General features: G+C 47.5%; 1 protein-coding gene and 1 long non-coding RNA gene across 4 annotated transcripts in view; one reads left to right on the forward strand and one right to left on the reverse strand.

The window, feature by feature from the left end:
- The first annotated feature begins 954 nt into the window (after positions 1-954).
- The window catches only part of GNB1 (G protein subunit beta 1), a 99148-nt gene continuing 75701 nt past the window's right edge, over positions 955-24401 (forward strand). For 2 of the 3 annotated variants that reach the window (XM_082418279.1, XM_082418280.1), the window contains exon 1: positions 955-1207. The gene's annotated coding sequence lies outside the window, so the exon portion shown is untranslated. The remainder of the gene's footprint in view (positions 1208-24401) is intronic. The other variant, XM_082418282.1, reaches the window with a different exon arrangement.
- LOC309640165 lies at positions 8547-21819 on the reverse strand. Its single transcript, XR_014252076.1, has 2 exons — positions 13979-21819; positions 8547-13205 (listed from the first exon to the last, which is right to left on the reverse strand). It is a non-coding gene; the product is annotated as an uncharacterized lncRNA (long non-coding RNA).

A 24401-nucleotide genomic window follows, 5' to 3' on the forward strand; every position in this document is an offset into this window, starting at 1 on the left:
GGTTGGAGACCGCAGGCTCTTGCAGTGAAGAAGTCCATGAGGTGGGGAGTCGTTGGAACTGGGGAGGCACAAGTCAGATGGAGAGGTGGGAGTTGGTGGGCCTAGGGCTCCATCCATGGACATCCAGGAGGTTTCTGAGGACACTGAAAGCTACAGGCTGCTCACAGCTGACCCATCTCTCCACCTCCTTCCCCTCCCCCACTAGGGGGGTCTTCGATTCTCAGCTGCCCGGCTAACTCAGCTGCATTTGCAAGGGGGTGGTCCATCTGCATCTGCCCTCCTGACACTCTTTCCCGTGGTCACACCTCCCTGCTCAGGTGGCCATTCCTGACAGGAGGGCCTCGACCATCGAGGCCACACTGCTCACACCTGTCCAGCTCACACGAGCCCCACGGGCACCTCCGAGGAGGGGCCCTGACCCCGGACTGCAGGGCGTCTGCTCCGCGGACAGGCGGAAGCCGTGAGTCCCTGAGGCCGACCTGGTCCAGCGTGGGTGTGGATCAGCCTGCGCTGGCGTATGCATGTGTGTGTGCGGGGTGCAGAATGCAGATGTGGGGCGCAGAGTGCGTTACGGGGCGCGTGTGCTGGGCGCATGTGCGGGGTGCAGAGTGCCTTTGCCGGGCACCGGGTCCGGTGGCAGGCTCCCACCCTGCGGCCTCTACCCACGTCCACATGGCTGGGAACCAAGGGGGTCGGCAGCAGGCAGACCCACGCCAGCGCAGGGCCCCGCGGGCCAGCCCCTGAGGCGCGGAGCCCGGCGCGGGCGAGAGGCAGGCCTGCCTGGGAGGCTCCCGGAGCGGGTCCCCGAGGGCGCGGCGCTGCCCCTTTAAGCGGCTCGCGTACGCGCGCGGGGCTGGCGCAGGGCCGAAGCGCGCGCGCGCGCGCCGGGGACTCGGTCGAGCGGTGCGTGCGCGCGCGGCGTGCGCGGTGACGCGACCGTGGGGTTTCCCGAGGCTGCGGGCAGGGGCCGCCGCGCCCATCCCGATGGCTGGAGGCGTCTGAGGGGCGGACGGAGGCGGCGGCGGCGGCGGGAGCGGGCGCGGGCGCGGGAGTGGAGCAGCCGCCGCGGGACCGACAGACCGAGCCTCGCCGGCGCACCTGCCCGCAGCGCCCGCGGAGCGGCCTGAGCGCGACCATCTCCCGGAGCGGCGGCCGAGGCGGCTGAGGCGGCGGGGAGCGGGCGCGGCAGGCGGGACGCGGTGTCGAGGTGAGCGCGGCGACCGCGGCCCCGGCCCCAGCCCAGACCCCCGGCCCCGACCCCCAGCCCCGGCCCTCATCCCCGCCCCTCCCCATCGCCCCCCAGTCGCCCGCCCGCCCGGGCCGCCCCGCCCCCACCCTCCCCGCCCCCACCCGGCCTCCGGGTCGCGTCTTCCTGCCCCGCCCGGGTGGGGTCCGCGGGGCTGGGGCGGGGTCGGCGGGGACCCCGCAGCCGTCGGCCGGGACCGAGACCGAAGTCCCGGGCTCGGGCCTGGATTGGGGCCCCGGGATCTGGAGTCCAGGTCCGGGGCTCTGGTCTGGGGTACCGGGTGCAGGCCTGCAGTCCGGGTCCTGGGGTCCGCGGTGGGGGCGGGGCCGGAGGCTCCGGGGTTTGGGGTCCGGGTCCGGCGCCCCACGCCTGGGAGGTGGCCCGGAGGAGGGGCGCCAGGCGGGCCAGGGAACAAAGGCGGCCGCGGCCCTGCCCCGCGGTGGGCGCCGTCCTTGGCCGCGGGAGGACGAGCTGCGGGGAAAGCGGCCTTTCGGCTGCTCGCGGGGAGGCTGGCGTCGCCGCGGCGGAGAAATGAGGAAGCGGCGCCGAGGGCGCGCGGGGCGGACAAAGCGCCCTGCGAGCGCGAGCCCCGGCCCCGCGGTCGCCGCCGGGCCCGAGCGGGGCCGCCCGAAGCCCCCGTGCGGGTGCGCAGCCTGCGGGCGGTGGCCGGGCTCCCGCGCCCCGCGCCGAATGAATGGCCCCCGGCGGGCCCGGCAAGATGGCGCGTCCGCCGCGCGGCCTTTGTCAGCCGCCGCCCGCGCCGCGGGGCTCCGGGGGCGCCGCCCGGGGGCGGGGGCGCAGCTGGGGGCGGCGGGGGAGGGTCGGGGTCGCTCTCGGCCCCGGCCGGGTGGAGGGTGCTGGAAATTCCACGCAGGGATCGCTGAGCCATCGGACTTTGGAAAATCTTCCTGTATTTTTCCTTGCGAGTTGATGCTTGACCTAAATGGTGTTTAAACATCTTTGAAGTCCTTTAAATTACCTCGTTGGCATACCCAAGTAGGTTTATCCACTTAATTCCTCTTTATGGAACCTTTTTAGTTAGGATTGTGAGACTCACTGACTGAAAGAGAACAGCGATGTAGGGGTGTTTATTTTGGGAAAGGAAGTTGGTGGACATTTGCAGTTAAAGAGTACGTTACTGAGTTTGTGCATAAATGATGTAAAAGTCGTAATCTGTAGTTCTGATTCGGGGAGTATTAGAGCCCTTTTTTTTTTTTTGTATTTTCATTTTGTTACCTGTTTGGTAACACAGTGATCTCCAATAACGTTTAATGATTAAGCAGTTGCTTATGAGATTATTAAGAAAATATGTAGATATTTTTCATAGTTAGCAAATAAGTGGAAGTATTAGCTTTGTGAGAAGTTCCCTTCTCTTCAGCCCCAGATACTGGATAAGGTCTAAAATCCATTGTTATCGTATAAGATTTCTACCTGAGTTCTCTGTTTTCTAATTTGAAGCTGTAGTCTTTTTGGGGTGGATGGAGTTTGTATTTCAAAGAAAGATTTCAGTTTGCGTTCTATTAAGATAGATAGGGCCTGTTCTGGATTCTTCCGGAAGGTACATATTGCAAAAAGAAAACGAACAGGCAGTTCCTTTTTTGCTTCCTTACTAATATGGGTGTGTGGCTGGGGATAGGGCTGGTGCCACCAACATGGAAACAGGTCTTAGAACCTCCAGACGGCAGAACTGGGTGGTAGCTTTTGGCTCGATTTAACTTTGACAGAGCTGTCAGAAATGGAGTGCAACTGGAAGGGTCAGAGGCCGGCCTGGCAGGACCCCGTCGGGGAAGCTTTCCGGCTGCTGTAAGGCTGGACTGCAGGGCCTCTCTCCTCCCGAGACTCCCTCTGTTACACGCCTCTGGTTTCACAGGCATTGTAAGTGCTGCAGTGTTTTCTTAGAAGGTGAGAGTTGAGGAAAGCGAAGTTAAGTTTTATGATTGTGCCTGTGGCTCGCTCCCAGTTCTCCCTGCTTGGGGAGCCAGTGTTAAGGCTGCCTCTCATCTTCTGTGGAAATGGTCAAGAGTGTGCTTATAGAGAATATTGTTCAACTATGTAGTTTTGATTCAGAGTGGACACTTTCTTAAACGAACATGCCCATCAGACAAGAATATTCCTTTTGTATGATATCTCAGTTACGACAGAGCTGTATTTATGTCATCAGGCATGTACTAAGCAGAATGTTCTTTAATGATACCTTAATAAAGATTTCTCTTTGTTTGATGTCTCGAGTTACCTCTGTTTCAGGGGGAGTTGAAGTAAATTTCCTCAGATTTCATTTTAATCTCAAAAGAGATTTGAAAGGCTGCCAAAAGGCTGTCAAATCTTTTCCATGCTTAGTGGCTTTGATTTCAGAGCTTGGAACACCTAGGTCTTATATTGACCACATGAGAAGTGCACAGATTTTATGAGGAGTTAATTTATTTCTCAAAGTTTTGTTTCTGTTACCTTTTATTTTGCTAAAATTTTCTGTGTCTGTTATCCTTTAGTTTGATTGGAAAAGTTGTATTTCTACAATTAGCTTCGAGAAGGGTCTTCAGGACAGTTGTAGATTTACCTACCACCAGTTGCCTTTTTAGCTAGTACTTTAATAAATAACATTTTATTGCAAACGTGCAGTATTGGCATCAATTATAGTTTCTTCATTGGATTGCTGTTTTCTCTACCCAAAAGATTTGGCTCATGTTGGCTTCTAAATGGGATTAAGTTCTTACTGTCTAGAGACTTTGGCTTTGGCATTAGTGGATTGGTCATAGATATTCTCAATTTTGTTATCTGGGCTTGACCATATGGCGTGCCATATTATTTTAAAACCCTTATTTAGGATGAGTCTAATAAGGCATTGAACAAAAAGTTTTAGAATTTTTTAACCCTGGTATAAATTCTGATCTCTCAGGTTTGCATTTCTAGATGAGAGTGGTTGGAGAATTTATGAAGCAGGCAGTTCAGTTGAGTGTTTGGTTTAGTGAACATAGAATGAGGGGATAAAAACAAATTTAAACTGAGATCAGAGAAATAATTTATAAAACTGAATGTGTAACATTACTGGAAGGAAGAAAGAGTCCAAATTTTTGTGGAGAGTGTGGCTGTGTATTGAGTAATGCAACATTACACTGACTCTTCTGGAAAATGAAGAGTCCCACTTCTTTTTAGAGCTGTGAGTTTTGTTCCACAACTCTCATTTAAGAAAAACAGGCCATCTATAGACACTTGAATTGATCGGTGGATTAGAGGAACGCTGAAAGCTTTTGAAACCTTTTAGGCCTCTCGTTCTTGTTGCAGTGCCTACCATTAGGTGCCACAGTAATTGATGGAAATTCCTGCTGACTTCCAATGATAGAAAAGCTTCCCATTTTATAGCACAATATTGCTTTCTTTGAGAGACTTGAGTATTCCCTTATTTGACTTACTAAGTTAAAATTCTGGGAAAAAAGCCATTTTTAAAAAGTTAATGATTAAAAGACCAGGTCAAGACTATCAAAAGTAATAATTCTGAAGAGATTATACAGTTGCATCAATGTTGCCATTGATAAAAGGTTATGATTGAATAATTAGTTGCCCCAGGCGCTTTTTTTGGGGGTGGGGGGTGGGGGGGCTTGCAGGATCTTAGTTCCCTGATCAGGGATTGAACTTGGGCCCACGGCGGTGGAAGCAGAGTCCTAACCACTGGACTGCCAGGGAATTCCTGGTCCAGGCTTAATAATGTACTTTATCAAGGCGGGAAAGGCTATTTACTCTTTAACCTGTCAGGACTAGAATACTAAGGGGATTGAATATATTCTTGTTTACTTGTGGGTAATTGTGTCTTTATACGTGTCTGCGTGTCTTCTGACTCAGTCCTGTGGCAATTGTAAAATATATCCCCCATGCGGATTACAAGTTCTCTTGACTACCTCCAAGTGTTGTAGTTGGTAAAGCTTTAAAAAATTCTGGACACTTTCTAATTAGACAAGAGAGTGTTAAAGCTTCTACAACAGGTTTCCAAAAAAAAAAAATTGTCCTAGGAACTTTAAGATAATTCCTGAATTGCCGGGAGGGAAAGAAATTCACTCTTTTCTTAAAGGACTGAGACTGCCTGAGTTAGAACCCAGTTGTGTAACTGAACTTGCTGGTGTGGATGTGGGTTTGAATTCTCTGTGTCTGTTTCCGTATGTGTAAAACAGGCACACTAGAACCTCCTTCCTAGGGCGGTTGTGAGGATTGAGTGAGTTAGCATACGTGTGAAGCACTTGGAACAGTGCCTGGCCGCAGTGCTCTGTTAGAGGATCACCGTTACTATTGCTAATGGCCTTGCTTTGTAACAGTTTTTTTGTTTTTTTGTTTTTGGCACGCGTGGCATGAAGGCTCTTAGTTCCCTGACCAGGGATTGAAAACGCTCTCCGAGGAGTCTTAACCACTGGACCGCCAGGGAAGTCCCTGTGACAGTCTTTTAAACTATGATAATGGTAGATTATGAGAAGACAGTTTACTGAGAGATTTGTCTTTTCTTCCTATTGGTTCCAGAGGAGTATTAATTTAGGGTGTGAAACATGTGTCAGCTGTCTTTGCAAACCCCTGTCACTTTATTTTTATTTATTTATTTAATTTATTTACTTAATTAATTTATTTAACTTATTTATTTTTGGCTGCATTGGGTCTTTGTTGCTGCGTGCGGGCTTTATCTAGTCGCGGCAAGGGGGGGCTACTCTTCGTTGTGGTGTGTGGGCTTCTCATTGCCGTGGCTTCTCTTGTAGAGCACGGGCTCTAGGCATGAGGGCTTCAGTAGTTGTGGCACATGGGCTCAGTAGTTGTGGCTCGCAGGCTCTAGAGCGCAGGTTCAGTAGTTGTGGCACATGGGCTTACTTGCTCCACGGCATGTGGGATCTTCCCGGACCAGGGCTCGAACCCGTGTCCCCTGCATTGGCAGGTGGATTCTTAACCACTGCACCACCAGGGAAGCCCCCATCACTTTAATTTACTACCTTACTTTCTCCCAAGTCATCTCTGACATTCTTTCTTTTCTCAAAAAGCTTTTTTTTTTTTTTAATTAAAATATAGTTGAGGGCTTCCCTGGTGCACAGTGTTTAAGAATCTTCCTGCTAATGCAGGGAATATGGGTTTGAGCCCTGGTCTGGGAAGATCCCACATGCTGCGGAGCAACTAACCCCGTGTGCCACAACTACTGAGCCTGCTCTCTAGAGCCCGCGAGCCACAACTATTGAGCCCATGAGCCACAACTACTGAAGCCCGCGTGCCTAGAGCCTATGCTCCGCAACAAGAGAAGCCACCGGGGCTTCCCTGGTGGCGCAGCGGTTGAGAATCTGCCTGCCAATGCAGGGGACACGGGTTCGAGCCCTGGTCTGGGAAGATCCCACATGCCGCGGAGCAACTAGGCCCGTGAGCCACAGCTACTGAGCCTGCGCCTCTGGAGCCTGTGCTCCGCAACAAGAGAGGCCGCGATAGTGAGAGGCCCGCGCATCGCGATGAAGAGTGGCCCCCGCTTGCCGCAACTGGAGGAAGCCCTCGCACAGAAACGAAGACCCAACACAGCCAAAAATAAATAAATAAATAAATTTTAAAATAGTAAAAGAAATGAATTATTAGCAATTTAAAATACAATTAAAGAAGAATATATTTATGTCTAAAAAACTTCACTCCTTACATAAACATAAAGTTTAAAAAAAAAAAAAAAAAAAAGAGAAGCCACCATAATGAGAAGCCCGCGCACCGCAACGAAGAGTAGCCCCCGCTCGCCGCAACTAGAGAAAGCCCACGTGCAGCAATGAAGACCCAACGCAGCCAAAAACAAATAAAAATAAAATAACTGAATTTATTAAAAAATATAGTTGATGTACAGTATTGTGTTAGTCTCAGGTGTACTACATAGGGCTTTGATATTTGCATACATTATGAAATGATCACCATGATAAGTCTAGTAATTCTCTGTCCCCATTCAAAGTTATTATAATATTATTGACCATATTTCTTTTTTTTTTTTTTCCCCCTTGGCCGCACCATGAGGCTTGTGGGATCTTAGTTCCCTGACCACAGATCGAAACTGGTCCCCTTGCAGTGGAAGCATGGAGTCTTAACCGCTGGACTGTCAGGGAATTCCCCCTATTGACCATATTTCTTATGCTGTGTGTCATATCCCTGCGACTTATTTATTTATTTATCTTATTTTTTAAAATAAATTTATTTTATTTATTTATTTTTGGCTGCGTTGGGTCTTTGCTGCGCGGGCTTTCTCTGTAGTTGGGGCGAAGGGGGGCTGCTCTTCGTTGCGGTGCGTGGGCTTCTCATTGCGGTGGCTTCTCTTGTGGCAGAGCACGGGCTCTAAGGCCTCAGTAGTTGTGGCACGCGGCTTCAGTAGTTGTGGCACACGGGTGTAGTTGCTCTGCGGCATGTGGGATCTTCCCGGACCAGGGATCAAACCAGTGACCCCTGCATTGGCAGGCGGATTCTTAACCACTGCGCCACCAGGGAAGTCCCCTTATTTATTATATAACGAGGTTTGTACCTCTTAATCCCCTTCACCTGTTTTGTCCTCCGGCCCCTTTCTGGCAACCACCAGTTCTCTTTGAGTCTCATGAATAGCTATGAGTCTGTTTTCATTTTGTTCAAAAGGCTTTACCTTTATAGGACAGTTTTGATCCTATAATTCATTTTGAAACTGGTAAAAATGATTGTTTATTTTTTAAAGCTCTCACTTCCACCTCCCTTTGTGATGCTGAATTATTTTGGACTTGACAAAACATTCTTTGGCATCCCTTAATTTGCCAGCTAGTGACAATGAAATATTTTTCATATATTCTCAAAAGTATTATAACCGGAAATTTGTTTAACAAATGCTCATTCAGCATCTTCTCTGCTAGGTGCTGAGTCTATAAATTATAGAATGGGCGTGGCCCAGGACCTTTTGTTATAGTTTAACAGGGAGGCTGACAAGCAGTTTGTGTACAAAGGTGAAAGACAAGGGTGGTGGATCGCAGGGGCAGCTAACCTATTCTAGAGTTTAGTGATGGCTTCCTAGGGAAAATGGGGTTTTTGTGTGTTTTTTGGGGGGCGGGGTCTTACATTCCTTTATTATATATATGCAGATCTGTTTTATGTACAGTACTTGGTTCTGTCAAGTAATCTTACCAAGGTATTCTACTGGTAATCTTCCCCAAAATGGGTTCAGGAAAATTAGATAATTGTGCACTTCATGACTACCCAAACGACGGACTTCACTATTGATTTCAGTTTTGGGGCCACACACAGAGTTCGAAATAGACTTGGACTGGATTAAGGCAATAAACGTGAGCTGAAAGAAAACACAGGATTCAGAACAATTAATTAGACACTGTGTATTTTGCTTGCATTAGAGTCACAATGTGAATAGCAAACGTTGTGCAGATCTCATAGCTCTTTTGTTTCAGTGCAAGGGCTTCTGAACACCTCCGTGTGCGTGACTGCTGGTGGCGGGGGAGGGAGGGAAGCAGCCTGTGTGACCTGTGGGAGACTTCCCCGAGGGCTCATTTCTTCTCAGCCTCGCCTTTCTTGGGTTCTTGTTTCAGTTTGTAATCAGCCAGGGTGACCTTGATGGCATCTTTGGCTATCATGGAGCAGTACAGTTTCACAGGGGGAAGGCAGAGCTCCTTGGTGATAACGGTGTTTTTTGTTTGTTTAAATGATTTAAAATTTTTTTTAATATTATTTACTTATTTGGCTGCGCCAGGTCTTAGTTGCGGCACGCAGGATCTAGTTCCCTGACCAAGGATCAGACCCAGGCCCCCTGCGTTGGGAGTGCGGAGTCCTAGCTGCTGGGCCCCCAGGGAAGCCCCTGTGTTTTTTTTTTTTAATATAAATTTATTTATTTTTAATTTATTTAATTTTGGCTGTGTTGGTTCTTCGTTGCTGCGCGTGGGCTTTCTCTAGTTGCGGCGAGCGGGGGCTATTCTTTGTTGAGGTGCGCGGGCTTCTCGTTGCGGTGGCTTCTCTCTCTCGTTGTGGAGCACGGGCTCTAGGCGCATGGGCTTCAGTAGTTGTGGCACGCAGGCTCAGTAGTTGTGGCTCACGGGTTCTAGAGCGCAGGCTCAGTAGTTGTGGTGCACGGGGTTAGTTGCTCCGCGGCATGTGGGATCTTCCCGGACAAGGGCTTGAACCTATGTCCCCTGCATTGGCAGGCGGATTCTCAACCACTGCACCACCAGGGAAGCCCCGCCCCCTGGGTTTTGATGGTCGTGGCTTCCTCCACTGTCTTCCCCTTTACGCACTTGCTGGCTGACGAGCTTGATGCAATGGCAGAACCACAGCCAAATGTTTTAAACCTGCCGTTGACCATCTTCCTCTTTTCATCTGCTTGAATCTGTAATTTCATTACATCACTGCACGCTGGAGCCCCACCAGTCTGGTTCCAACATTTTTAGATGTTTTGTCAAGGAACCCCACTTTTTGGGGATTTTCATAATGATCAACAACCTTCTTGTGATAGAGCCGAGCCGGAGCTGGCGGGCGGGCGGTCAGGCGCGGGGCTGGAGCAGCGGGGCCGCCACTGTCTTGCAAGCTTGCTGGAAAATGTTTAAGTTGAGACTGAAAGGGTTCTCCAGTTGGAGGCTGCCTGGCCTGTGGTGGGGAAGGAAAGAGTGTTCCAGGCTGAGGAGATGGTTGAGTATGTTTTTCATGCAACCAGTTGGTTTCCTTCACCCACTGTCTCCAGCACGTATAACAGTGTAGTGCAAGATAGGTGCTCAGTAATTATTTATCGAATGAAAGAGAGCATGAGTTGTCTAGGGACAGAAGTTCCAAAGGACTGGAGAGTGGTGAGAAATGGATACTGAGAGGTCAGAGTCTTGGTAAAGAATTTGCACTTTTACGTCGAGGGCTCTAGGAAGCCCTCAAAGGGTAAGGAGATGTACCTGATCAGGAACATCACTTGGTCCTGAACTTGGAGCGTGCTCAGAGGAAGGAGGAAGACGGGTCAGATTCCAGATGGGATGCTGTAGAGAGGAAGGGGGGTCTGGGCCAGGGTAGAAAAGCTGGTAACTGGTGACTGAGATGCTTAGGTGACTGCGTGGAAGGTCAGAAGGGAGTGAGCGAGTACAGGTTTCTCTCCTGGAAGTCCGGGTGGCTGTTCTGCATTTACTGAAATGAGCAGTGGTTTGATGGGAAAACAGTGAGTGAGTCTTTGCACCTTGGGTTTGAGGACCCCAGGAGGCGTTCCCACATTCTGCATTAGAAAACACTAGCCTTTTACACTTTACTCTTTCTTCTTGCAAAGCTCTTCTCCTGGAGGTCTGTTTGGACCATCCACTCCTTTCATTCAGGTCTTTGTTCTGATATCTCCTCCTTAGAGGGTGTTCTCCGCCCTCATTAATCTCTGTCTTCCTTTGCTCTGTCTCCCTAGCCTCTATGTTGATCTACCCACTAGTTCTAAGCTCCATGAAGACAGGCACTTTGGTTCACTACAGTATTACCAGTCTCTGAAACACTCTGAAGTGTTTGTCCAATTGTAGACTTTTGTACACGTGAATGTGGAGCTCTGGAGGAGTGGTCTGGATGAGTTATTAGTATTTAGATGGTGGTTGAAGTCTTGGGTTTCACCATCACTTAGAGCGAGGAGTCTCAAGTACAGTCTGTAGACTCTGGGGCTCATTAGGTCCAGGCTGCTGTCATGATCATATTAAGATGTCATTTGACTTCCACTGTGTTGACATTCCCACTGATGGTACGAAGCAGTGCTGGGTGATACTGCTGGTTCTGTAGCAGAAATCAAAGCCATGGTACCAAGCCAGTTATAGCGGTTATTGTAGTCATAGTATTCTTCACCGCTGTGAATTTGTGGTTTAAAAAAAAAAAATCCAGTTTAATCTAATGCCCTTGATGAAGCAATCAAAATTAATTTTGTTAAACTTCAACCTGAGTATCCATCTTTTTACTGGCCTATGTGACAAAATGGAAAGTTGGCATAAAGCACTGATGCATCTTAACATGTGAGAGCCGTCTCCTGGACAAGCAACTCTGCGATCGCTTGAGTTGAAAGAACAGCTGACAAAAAATGATGGCTGTTTAGACAGGGGAATTTGGCAGATATTTTCATAAAAACGAACGAAGTGAACCAGATACTTCAAGGAAAATAACTGACAGTATTGTTGGCAGTGATAAAATTTGAGCTTTCAAATGGAAATTTGAATTTTGGAAAACTTGATTCTGCTACCATGAGCTTGACAGCTTCCCAGTACTTAAAGACTTTTTTTTGCAAGATAGGAGGTGATGCTAACGAAATGTTTCTTTTTTTAATGTTATATAATAAAACGTGTCAACATTTGGAAGATTTGCTTAACTCAGTGAGCTGATATTTTCCAAATGGCCTGTGCTTGATGCTACTCACAGATGAGTAAAAGATCCATTCAAAGCACAAGAATGGAGTGAAGCCCCTGGTGCTTGATGTAACAGTATGGAAAGTTAATTGACATAGTTTCAGATTCCACATCAGAACTACCCTTTTTTTTAATATAAATTTATTTATTTTTGGCTGCGTTGGGTCTTCTTTGCTGTGCACGGGCTTTTCTGTAGTTGTGGCGAGCGGGGGCTGCTTGTTGCGGTGCGCAGACTTCTCATTGCGGTGGCTTCTCTTGCTGCGGAGCATGGGCTTTAGGCACGCAGCCTTCAGTAGTTGTGGCTCACAGGCTTAGTTGCTTTGTGGCATGTGGGATATTCCCGGACCAGGGCCTGAACCCGTATCCCCTGCATTGGCAGGTGGATAATCTCTGCGCCACCAGGGAAGCCCAGAACTGCTCTTTAAGAAACTTACCACTTGTCAAGTTTTGATGTAGTATCAAAAAAGACTGTCTGTATTTATTTGGAAAGGCTGTTACAGTACTCCTCCCTTTTCTTTTTTATGAATTTATTTATTTTTTTGCTGCGTTGTGTCTTCGTTTCTGCGCACGGGCTTTAGTTGCCGAGCGGGGCTACACTTCATTGTGGTGCGCGGGCTTCTCATTGCAGTGGCTTCTCTTTGTTTCGGAGCACGGGCTCTAGGTGCCTGGGCTCAGTAGTTGTGGCTCATGGGCTTAATTTCTCCGCGGCATGTCGGATCTTATTGAACCAGGGCTTGAACCCGTGTCCCCTGCACTGGTAGGTGGATTCTTAACCTCTGCGCCACCAAGGAAGCCCTACTCCTCCTTTTTCCAACTACATATCTGTGAGGCTGAATTATCCTCATCTTCAACCAAAACAAGATATTGCATCAGATTGAGTGCAGAAGCAGATGTGAGAATCCAGCTCTCTCCACTTGAGACAGGCATTAAAGAGGTGTGCTAAAATGTATAATGTTGCTGCTCTTCTCATTGTTATTTTTCTAGTTATTTCTTTTTTTTAAATTAAAAAATGTATTTATTTATTTGGCTGTGCCGGGTTTTAGTTGTGGTACACAGGATCTTTGTTGTGGCATGCAGGCTCTTAGTTGTGGCGCTCTTAGTTGTGGCATGTGGGATCTAGTTCTCTGACCAGGGATCGAACCCAGGTCCCCCTGCATTGGGAGTGCAGAGTCTTAGGCACTGGACCACCACGGAAGTCCCTGTTCTGCCTTTATTTTATTTTATTTATTTACTTTTAAAATAAATTTTATTTATTTATTTTTGGTTGTGTTGGGTCTTCGTTGCTGTGCGCGGGCTTTCTCTAGTTGTGGCAAGCGTAGACTACTCTTCGTTGCGGTGCTGCGGGCTTCTCATTGCGATGGCTTCCCTTGTTGCGGAGCACGGGCTCTAGGCGCGCGGGCTTCAGTAGTTGTGGTTCGCGGGCTCTAGAGCACAGGCTCAGTAGTTGCGGCGCATGGGCTTAGTTGCTCTGCGGCATGTGGGATCTTCCTGGACCGGGGCTCAAACCCGTGTCACCCGCATTGGCAGGTGGATTCTTAACTACTGCGTCACCAGGGAAGTCCCCTGCCTTGATCTTAAATGGAGTAGCTTGAGCACTGTCAGGTGCTGAGAAGAAGGAGCACCTGTAAACAAGGGGAGGGAGAGTGTCAGGGAAATGCACATTCAAGGCTGAGCAATACCAGCGGGCAGCTGGTGATGGGGCAGTGAGGAGAGACGCCCACCCCCCCTCTGGTGAGAGGAACGTCATCTGTCCGATGGCGGGTGGAAAAGGTTGTGCTGAAAGAGAAATCAGAGCAGGGCCATAGAGATGGCTGATTTCATTTTAAAAATTTATTTATTTAATTTATTTATTATTTTTGGCTGCATTGGGTCTTCGTTGCTGCACGCGAGCTGTCTCCAGTTGCGGCAAGCGGGGGCTACTCTTCGTTGTGGTGCGCGGGCTTCTCACTGCGGTGGCTTCTCTTGTTGCGGAGCACGGGCTCTAGGCGCGCAGGCTTCAGTAGTTGCAGCACGCAGGCTCAGTAGTTGTGGCTCGCGGGCTCTAGAGAGCAGGCTCAGTAGTTGTGGCCCACGGGCTTAGTTGCTCCGCGGCATGTGGGATCTTCCCGGACCAGGGATCGAACCCGTGTGCCCTGTATTGGCAGGCGGGTTCTTAACCACGGCGCCACCAGGGAAGTCCCTGATTTCATTTTAAAAGGGTGGTGGAAACATCTGAACTCGAGAGCAAGGGGAGGTGAGGGGATGAAGCAGGCAGATACCTGGGCAAAGGGAGAAGCCCCGAGACAGGACCGAGCGAGGAACTGAAATAAAGAGGGCTTGGGAAATTGAGGTTATCGCCACTTGGCACAGATGTTTCTATATATAAAGTATGTTGGGAGAGGTACTTGAAGATTACCCTGTTGAAATAAATTCCTTCAAACCGTGGCCCTTCTGTCCTCCACCTGCAGTTCTCTTGGCAGTATATGAACTTGCATTTTGCAGATGACCCCAGTGCTATTAGCTCGGCCTTGTTAGGTGCCTACTATGCTAGCTAGGCACCATGCTAAGAACTTGACGGTATTACTGTTTGATCGTCTAATCAGCTCTGAGCCAGGTCCTGTGAATAGCCCCATTTCATAGGTGGCTAAACCTATGGGGAGATTAGGTAATTGGCCAGAATCAGAGCCAGGAATCTGTGGAACCCATGTTTGAACGTCAGTTGTTTGCCTCTAGAGCCCGTGCTCTTAATTATTACACCATGGACCATCTAGCTTGAGCTCCTCTCCCCTACTCTTTGATCTCAGAGGACTTCTGTGTCTGCATCTACCTCCTTCATATATTATTAAAGGGAAGATTCTTCCACTTGAGAACATACTCACCAACAGTTTTATCTTTAGTTTCTTCTTCAGGGGCTCCTTCTATTCTGTCTTCAAACGTGACTAATAAGTCTTATATAACTTAATCTCCCAGTTAATCTTGGTATCTTTTTCAGCCACTATTCTTATTTTTCTCTGTTTAAAATTAAACTCCCTGGACAGGCGATCTGTCTTCACTGCCTCAGTTCCTCCATCTGTCCTGTCCTCATTCTTTTTTTTTTTTTTAAATATTTATTTATTTATTTTTGGCTGCATTGGTCTTAGTTGTGGCGTGTGGGCTCTTCGTTTTGGTGCGGGCTTAGTTGTCCCGCGGCGTGTGGGATCTCAGTTCCCCGACCAGGGATCAAACCTGCGTCCCCTGCATTGGAAGGTGGATTCTTAACTGCTGGACCACAGGGAAGTCCCCCTGTCTTCATTCTTTGAGGGCCTTGTTCCCCCTAAGTTATCACTGTTATTGTTTTCATAAAGATGTCCTTTTCAGTAAGTCCATTTTACTGTCCCCAGTTTTTATCTTTAACTTTTTTACTTTAATAATAAAAGTGTTTAATTGTTTATTGTAGAAAATTAGGATTATAAAAATGAGGGGGAGAGGACTTCTCTGGTGGTCCAGTGGTTAAGAATCCGCCTTCCAGTGCAGGGGACGTGGGTTCGATCCCTGGTTGGGGAGCGAAGATCCCACATGCCGCGGGGCAGCTAAGCCTACGAGCTACAACTACAGAGCCTGCGTGCCCTAGAGCCCGCGTGCTGCAACTACTGAGCTCACACTCTGCAACTACTGAAGCCCATGCGCTCTAGGGCCCGCATGCTGCAACTGCTGAGCCCGTAAGCCACACTTGCTGAGCCCATGTGCCACAACTACTGAAGCCCGCATGCCTAGAACCCGTGGTGCGCAACAAGAGAAGCCACCACTCACCGCAACTAGAGAAAGCCCGCGTGCAGCAACGAAGACCCAATGCAGCCAAAAATAAAAAACAAAAAAAAAACAAAAATGAGGGGGAAAGTATATAATTTACCTATCTGGAAATAACCTATAATATTATGTTGTTGTATTTTCATTTAGTTTTGTTACTCATGCACATGTATTCAGAGATTCATCCACCCCCCAGATTGGAGATCACACTGTATGTGTAGATTTTTAAATTCTACTTTTTCTACTTTGTTACACATTATGTTTACATCTTTGAAAACATGACCAGTAACTACATAACAGTTGATGGTGTTCCTTCCTCCGTGGCTTCTCCGTGCCCATGTGCTGGACATCCTGGCTCTGCAGTCTGAGCTTTGAGGCTGTGAGCAAGTTGTATAACTCCTCTCCCAGTTTTCCCGTCTCCTGGGCTGGTGGTGAGGATGAAACGAGAATGGTGCAAATGGAACACTTACCCCCGTGCTTAGTGTGGCGCAAGCACTGACGTATTTGCTTCCGTTACCACCCCTGCCTGTGACCTTTGCCTTCCTCCTTTCCTCACACGCTTCTCCAAGCCGATCCCTGCTCTTTATTTCTGTCTCTGTGCTTGCTGTCTCACTTAAGGTTTTCAGGGGTTCTTCTGTGTGGCTCTGAAATGTTACTCTTAGTTTCCTGGGGCTGCAGTAACAAATTACCACAAAAGGAGTGGCTAAAACAGCAGAAATTTATTCTCTCATAGTTCTGGAGGCTGGAAGTCTGAAATCAAGGTTTTGACAGGGCAGCTCCCTCTGATGCCTCTTTCTGGCTTCGGGTAGTTGCTGGCAATCCAGTTTTTGCCTGTTTTATGTGGCCTTCTCTCTGTGTCTGTCTCTGCTTTTATAAGAACACCAGTCGTTGGATGAGGGCCTAATCCATTGTGACCTCATTTTGAGTTAAAACTAATTATACCTGCAAAGACCTTTTTTCCAAATAAAGTCACATTTACAGGTTCCAGGTGGACAAGAATATTCGAGGGACACTTTTCAACCCACTAAAGTTACCTAGAGCTTCCTCCTGGGCCCTGTTTTCCTTGCGTTCCTAGCTCCCTATCTCCCATGTCTTTACCTTCCTTTCATGGCCGAGCTTGTAAAAAGAAGTCTCAGTTGCAGGTTGAAGAAAACCATAGAGAGAACTTAGGTAGAAAAGGTAAATGTCTTATCAGGATTCTGGATGTCTCACAGAACCAAAGTTCAGGAATAGAGCTGGGCTTTTTGGGTCAGCGTGGGGTCAGAGGATGGAGAAACCATTCAGGAGTCTCTGCCCATCTCATTTCCATTCTCCTTGTCTGTAAGTGCCTTGATGTTTCTGCTTGCAAAGTAGAACTCCCTGAAATGGTCATTTTTCTCTGTTTTCATCATATTCTGCCTCTTGGCATTGAACTCACTTGCCCACCACCTCTTTGAAACACACTCTTCTCTTAGTTCCTGGTTCTCCTTCTGCCGCTTTGTCCTTTTTGGTTTCCTTCCAAGGTTCCTCTTTTGCCTGCCCTGCCTGCCTTCAGTTGTCTGGTGTTTCTCCATCTTGAGTCCAGGATTCTCTCTGTTCTTGGGCTCTCCTTAGGTGATCATGGCTGTTCCCATCTGTTCTTGTCTGTTTTAAATGCTGTTTACTGATAGTTTTGAAGACTCTCAAATTTATATCTCTACTGCAGCCTTTCTGACCTCCAGACTCGTCTATCTTCGTGTCCACCTGACATCTCCTTCCTTTTGCTGTTTTCACTGCTGAGTCCTTAATCCTTTAGGTCTCAGCTTGAGTGTCACCTCAAAGAGGCTTTTTCTGGCCACCACTGTTGCTCTTGATCACGTTGATTGACCACAGTTACTGCTTCATGGTGTTCCCTTCAAATTGTGTTTGCAGAGTTGTGAGGCTCTGTCTCTCACTCTCCCAACTAGCACAGGCTGGAAGTAGAGGGCGTGCCAGTTGGGCTCTTTATGTGGGCAGGGTTAGTTCTTGAACCTGACTGAGTCAGACCCCCTGAAAGTGTCCGTCAGTCCATCTGTAAGCCTGAGACTCAGGTGGTTCAGAGGAATGTCCCAAGCGAACGTGATGCACAGTTAGGTTTGGGGACAGTGGCCTGTGAAACCACTTAACGAGGCCTTAACGTGTAGGTAGTTTTCCGGAGAATGGATAGGAGGGTTATTGGAAAGGCTTGAGATTGCTTAACCACTGTTGGGGTGTGGGTTTGGGGATGGCTGCTGTAGACCCAGAGAGATGAGAAGGGAAGAGGGCAGGGAGCTTTTCCTGGGAATCGATGCACTCAGAGCAGGGAGAATCGCAGTGCCTAACACTGATTGGCAAGGCATTTAAAATGTGCTTTTTGAATCAGTAACAGACCATCATGTCCTCTTTACATTTTCTTAAAATATGGGAACTGACCGCACACATTTCCCATAATTTAAAACTTGACATATTCAGGAAAATGCTAAGCTGCTGGGTAGTGTGCTACACTTCAGCTATGAAAGAAGAGCTTTAAAACAGCAGCTCTTCTAGTTTAAACATTTGTTCACAGATTTAGATAATGCTAGCTTAAAAAAAGAAAAGCTTCTGACATTGTTGGGCTCTGTCCTCCTGGGTCTGTGGAGCCCACTGAGCAGCTGGGGTCTGAGGTCTCGGGGGCCCGGGCAGGCCCGGGGCTGGAAGGACCCTCTGGGCAATTTTTGTTCTTTGCAGCTGTCTTTTTTCTTTTGTGGAAACAGAAGAATGACATCCTTGAGGGTAATTTTTGCAGGAATAGGTAGAGGCTATTGCTAATGTCCATTCCACTAACTGACTTTTGGGTACCAGCGAGGAGGGAAAGGACATATGGATCAACCCAGATCAGATGTGAAGGAGGAGACAGCACAAAGAACGCCCCCCAAAGCAGTGGCTCCTTCCTTCCCTCGCGGAAGTGCCAAGCCCCTGGGAGGCGCAGGCAGCATTCGCATTCTCCCCTTGCTTTGGGTCTCCATTGTTGCTTGTCTGCAGACACCTGTAGTTAGTCGTCATGATGTGTGGTGTGCTGCAGGGATGCTGCTGAACAGCCCAGGGTGAGCCAGCCCAAGACATCGCCGGTCCGAGGCTGAGAACTCTGACCTAAACTCACATGCGTCCTGCAGTTAAAAACACTTGCTCGTGGCCTTGCATCAGTTACCTGTTGGTGCATAACAAACTGCCCCCCAAACTTAACGAGTTCAAGCAATAACTGTGTGTTCACCATTGGCAGTTAGGGCTTTGTGTGGTGGGGGGCTCTGCACACTCATGGGTCTGCAGTCCGTTGGCACTTCTGGGAAGGCCTTACCTGCATGGACTTTTCGCCAGGCTGCACCTCTGTTCTCCATGTGACCTCTCCAGCAGGCCAGCTCAGGCCTCTCAGGGTAGCCGAGTGGCAAGAGGGCGGGAGCAGAAGTTGCTAGGCTTCTTGAGGCCATACATAGAAGTCACACAGTGTCACCTTTGTTACATTCTGTTGGTCAGAGCAAGTTATGAGGCCTTGTCCAGACTGGAAGTGTAGAGAAATAGTGAACCTGGTTCTTACAGGAGGAGCTGCAAAGAATCTGTGGCCATTTTTTAAATCTCTCAAGACCTCTCTATAACATGACATTTAGAATTGCCTGCTTTAGGATGTCCAGTTAATACTAAGATTTCTGTGGAATGGATTCCAGAAGTGAACTGCTTAAAGGCATCAATTTATTTAACAGACATTTGCCATATACTTACTTTCAGCAAGACGCTGTGATTGGTGATGTGCAAGTACTGGGAAATAGCTTCTAATCTTTTATTCTTTTGGGGAAGACTGTGAACTAGTGAATAAGCAAGTTTCAGACCTGTGGTGAGTGCTGCAAGATCCAGAGTGGAGAGAGGGCACTTGGTTTTAGGTTAATTGGGAAAGGCCGTTCTGAGCAGTTGGCACCTGAAGGAGGAGAAGCCAGGTAGGAGAAGAGCCTGGTTACTTGAAGTGCAGAGAACAGCAATTGCAAAGGCCCTGAGGTGTGGAGAGGCCAGCGTGGCTGGAGCTTTGTGCCCCGGGAGCCAGGCGGTAGAAGTCAGTGTTGGAGAGGAAGCTGGCCTTGGCCACCTGGCCCAGTTTGCCAGGACAGTGTCAGCTTCACCCGGTGAGCCGGGATTCTGTGTGGGGAGTGCCCTCTGACTATTAGACGTGCCCTGGTGGACAGTGCATTTTATGGTCACTCTGATGTGGAAGAAAGTTTGGGTCTTTCCCTCGGTGCGGTGGACGCCACTGCACAGTTCTAAGCAGGAAGTGACCAGATGAGAATTTTAAAAGGTTGTTCAGTTGCCGAAGGAAGAATGGATTGTTGGGGTGAAAATAGAAACAAAGATCATTTAAAGGATACTGTTGATGAGAAACGATGTGGCTTGGCTAAGGATGGGGGCTGAGGAAATGAGAGTAAGTGGACAGACTCATATCTGCTCTGGAGGTTGAGCCAGCCACGGTGCTGATGATCTAGGACGATTCTTTTTTTTATTTTGGCCGTGCCTGGCAGCATGTGGGATCTTAGTTCCCCAACCAGGGATCGAACCTGTGCCCCATGCAATGGCAGCACAGAGCCCTTAACCACTGGACCACCAGGGAATTCCCCTAGGACAGTTCTTAAGTGCTTGCTTTGCAAACTTAGGGGCCGGTGATGGTCGGGCACTGAGGTGAGGCCAGATGGGTAGCTCAGGTTTGTTGACTGTCCAGTGGGGACGAGAGAGCTATGATTGGAACATTTGAAGTTCAAAATGGACATAGAAAACCAAGTGCAAGTGTTGGCTCGTAAGTATGTTGGCCTGGAGTTCAGTCTGGAAGTCATAGGTAATATTTCAGTTCTTGTGAATGATGCTCTCACCTGTGCCTGGGAGGTAGGAAGAGGAGGCGATGGGGAGGCCCAGCCAGTGAAGGAAGGAGAAGGCAGCTCTTCCTCAGTAAGGAGGGTGGGGATCCCCACATAGAGTGCTGTTGAGGGGTCAGGTGAAAGGGGTCCCTCAGATTTAGGGACTGTAGGTGCTAGGTGGTGGGCAGTGAAAGACATATTGCGGGGAGTTAAAACATGGGAGTTGAGGAAGGGGAGACCACCTGTGTGGATGTGGCTTCCGGAAGTTTTGCTGTGGGAGGAGGGGAACAAGGAAAGGGCTCTGTAGTTGGTGGGTGATGTGGGGAACCGTGGAGTGGTCTGTTTTTAAATAGGGAGCTCCTAAATCTGGGTGCATCCAGAACTCGACTGTGTGAATGAATCCCCTGGGATCTTATTAGATGCAGATCCTAATTCAGTCTGGGGCCAAGTGCGTGAGCTTTCCTAACAAGCTCCCAGGTGCCTCTGGTGTTGCTGGTCCCTGGACCACACACGGAGAAGCAAGCACAATTGATGTTGTCAGAAACTAGCTGGTAGGAGGGAATTGATGCAGTAACAGAAGGCTAAACGCCTTAAGAAAAGCTGGAGGGGGGTGTCTTATCTATCTCATCACCGGTGCTGGCTGTTTGTATTGGCCTTTCATTTCAGCTGGTCTCATGGCTTCAAAGTTTGTCCTAATGCGTATGCTACTCCCTCCAGCCGAGCAAGTTAGCTGTGACATGGGATGTGTGATAGACCTATTTTCATTAACTTTTTTTTTTTTACATCTTTATTGGCGTGTAATTGCTTTACAATGGTGTGTTAGTTTCTGCTTTATAACAAAGTGAATCAGCTATACATATACATACATTCCCATATCTCCTCCCTCTCCTTAACTCTTGTGAGGTTAAACAGCAGTTTGAATTAGCATAGAATTTAATTTACGTCAGAAAAATGGGTTGAACTAATGAGCTTTCAGCAAACAATACCGTACTGTCATTTCAGCAACTCTCCTATACATAACAGACTGCATAAAGTGCCTGCTAAATAAGCTCAGAATTTTAAGGTTTGGAAGAGACAAGATGAGATCAAGAAAGATGGCTTTGATTGGGAGGGGGACGGATTAAATTTCAAACAAAACAAAAGATTGATTTTTCATCTAAGACATGTAACGAAGCAGCATTACAAGTGGGTGCAGGCTAACGTAGGTGTTCCCTGATAAACTGAATATAAGTAGCTCTGAAGCTTTTTACATACTGGCCTGTTATAAACTTCGGGGTGTTCTTGGGGAGAGAGTTTGAGGGTAACTGGGTCATCTGGCAGGAGAGGCAGAGAGGAGGAGCCAGGCACTTGGTGAATAATGGTGATTGGACAAGCAGGTTCCTCTCACTGCCACCCCCTTGTGTTTCCTGCGTATTATTCCTGTGACTGAGCTGGCTGAGATTCCTGGGCAAGGAAGCGGGACCTCCGAAGGCCCCAGCTCCAGGGGCACCTGTGCCGCTGCTCCTGCCCCTCCTGTGCCCTCCTCCTACCTCAGGAAGACCAGGGCCACATCCATGCCTGCAGTTCAGCTCTTTGTCCTGAAGGCTTGGCTGAAATAAACGTTACGGTTGCTTTAGAGCGAGAGTCTGTTTTTTTTTTTTTTTTTTAAATTTATTTATTTATGGCTGTGTTGGGTCTTCGTTTCTGTGCGAGGGCTTTCTCTCTAGTTGTGGCAAGCGGGGGCCACTCTTCATCGCGGTGCGCGTGCCTCTCACTTTCACGGCCTCTCTTGTTGCGGAGCACAGGCTCCAGACGCGCGGGCTCAGTAATTGTGGCTCACGGGCCCAGTTGCTCCGCGGCATGTGGGATCCTCCCAGACCAGGGCTCGAACCCGTGTCCCCTGCATTGGCAGGCAGACTCTCAACCACTGCGCCACCAGGGAAGCCCGAGAGTCTGTTTTTAGTGTTATCGCGGAGGTCGGTAATTTGAGCCGTGCTAAGATCAGAAAAGTCAAAGAGCAGAGGTTCATGACAAGAGCCATGGGTCTTACAGAAGCTTTTTTTTTGTAAATAACTTACTCCGTTATGGAAACTAACTTTAGAAATAATTTTTTTGAGTTCTTAGGCAAATTGACCAAGGTCATTTTTTTTGTGATTGTTAGGCCTGAAACTCTTCTCTTTTTTCATAAAGAGAAAAACATGTTTTAAGTCAGCTATAAGACTTAACTTAGGTGCATTATTGAAGAGATAAAAGAGAATTTGAATAGACCTGAACACAGAATTTGAATGCGGTTCTTCTGTATGCACATGCTGGGATATTTTTAAATTGTCACCTAATTTGGACAAATAAATATTTGAGAAGAGTCAGTTCTATAAAAGAAAGATGAGGGGAAAGTGTTCTGTTAGATATAAACAGGAAAGTTATATAAAGCATAGGTAGGTAGAACAAAGTAGTCTAGATAATGATCTATAAATTTATGGGAATTTACCTCTTGATTAGTGTAGCATTTTATTTATTATTATTTTTAAAAATTTATTTATTTATTTTTGGCTGTGTTGGGTCTTCTTTGCTGCGCACGGGCTTTCTCTGGTTGCGGGGAGCGGGGGCTACTCTTTGTTGAGGTGCGCAGGCTTCTCATTGCGGTGGCTTCTTTTGCTGCAGAGCACGGGCTCTAGGTGCGTGGGCTTAAGTAGTTGCAGCATGCGGGCTCAGTAGCTGTGACGCATGGGCTTAGTTGCTCCGCGGCATGTGGGAGCTTCCCGGACCAGGGCCCAAACCCGTGTCTCCTGCATTGGTAGGCGGATTCTTAACCACTGCACCACCAGGGAAGCCCCTAGTGTAGCATTTTAAATCAGTTGGGAATGGATGGTTTGTAATGTAACAGATGTTAGATCAACTGGCAGTCTGTTGGAAAAAATAAAGTGGAAAACTACATTCCACAACACATAGAGATTCTGGCTGGATTAAAGATTTAAATGTAAAAATTAAAACATGGAAGTATTAGAAAAATACTGTGAGAAATATTTTTTAACCTTTGAGGTGGGGTGTTTGGGGAAAGGGTTTCTTAGCATGATACTAAGGTCATAAGCCATAAAAAGATTATCTGCTTGAAAAAAAGAAAAAAAAAAGATTATCTGCTTGAATACTTAGAACATACCTATAGCAAAAGATATCTGATAGAGGAATTTTGTTTTTTTGACCTCGCCAACATGGCATTTAGGATCTTAGTTCCCTGACCAGGGATCGAACCTGCACCCTCTGCAGCGGAATCAGGGAGTCTTAACCACTGGACCACCAGGGAAGTCCTGATGATAGGGAACTTTGAACTGTAGTTCAAAGACAAGCAAGTTGGAGAAAATATTAGATATGCATATATATATATATATGTATATATAAAAGGTAAGAGGTTAATATCTTTAGTATACAAGGGCATTTCCAAACTAAATTGTTCAGCAAGTTTATTTTTAGAAATTTATTCACAGGGGAAAAAAGAGAATCCTTGTTACAACATTCGTTATAAAAACAAAACAGTAAAAACAGTTTCTGTTAGAAACCTTCACCTAGAATTTTTGGTAAGAAAGCAAAAAATTGTCAGTAGTTACTAGAATATAAGTTCCATGAGGGCAGAGATCTTTATTTTTTATACACATAGGTAGTTTTTATTTAAATATAAATGGCATTATACTTTATGTACTTTTATGTATCTTAACGTATTTTGAATATATTTCCAGAGGGCAGAGATCTTTATCTTTTTTATTCCCTAATATCTTCTCAAACAGTGCCTGGAATGTAGTCCATCTCAAAAAATATTTGTGGAATGAACCAGTGGATGAATCTAAATGCCCATCAGTGGGAATTGATTAAATTAAGGTACATGCAGAATACCGCGAAGCTGTTAAAAAAATTTAAGGTAGCCGTATTTCATTGTCCTGAGGAGATGACCACAGTGCAGCAAATAAAGTCGGGAAGAAATATACACCCCTGGGCATCCCTGTGAAACAAATGTTATTTCTTGGGGGTAGATGGGGACAAGGAACATGTGGTACAGTAAGGTAATGTTTTATCTGTATTTTTTGTGGAAAAATACCAAGATCATTATAATTAGGAAAAAGATATTTTCGTTTTGGAAGAAATGTTAAAGCAAATTATTTATATTTGAAAGTACTAGAAGCTCTCTCCAAGTTAGCATGACTGAAATGAGACTATTATAGAAATTTCATAGTTTTGGTT

This window comes from Balaenoptera physalus (genome assembly GCF_965194825.1).
Source record: "Balaenoptera physalus genome assembly, chromosome: 1".
Lineage (NCBI taxonomy): Eukaryota > Metazoa > Chordata > Mammalia > Artiodactyla > Balaenopteridae > Balaenoptera > Balaenoptera physalus.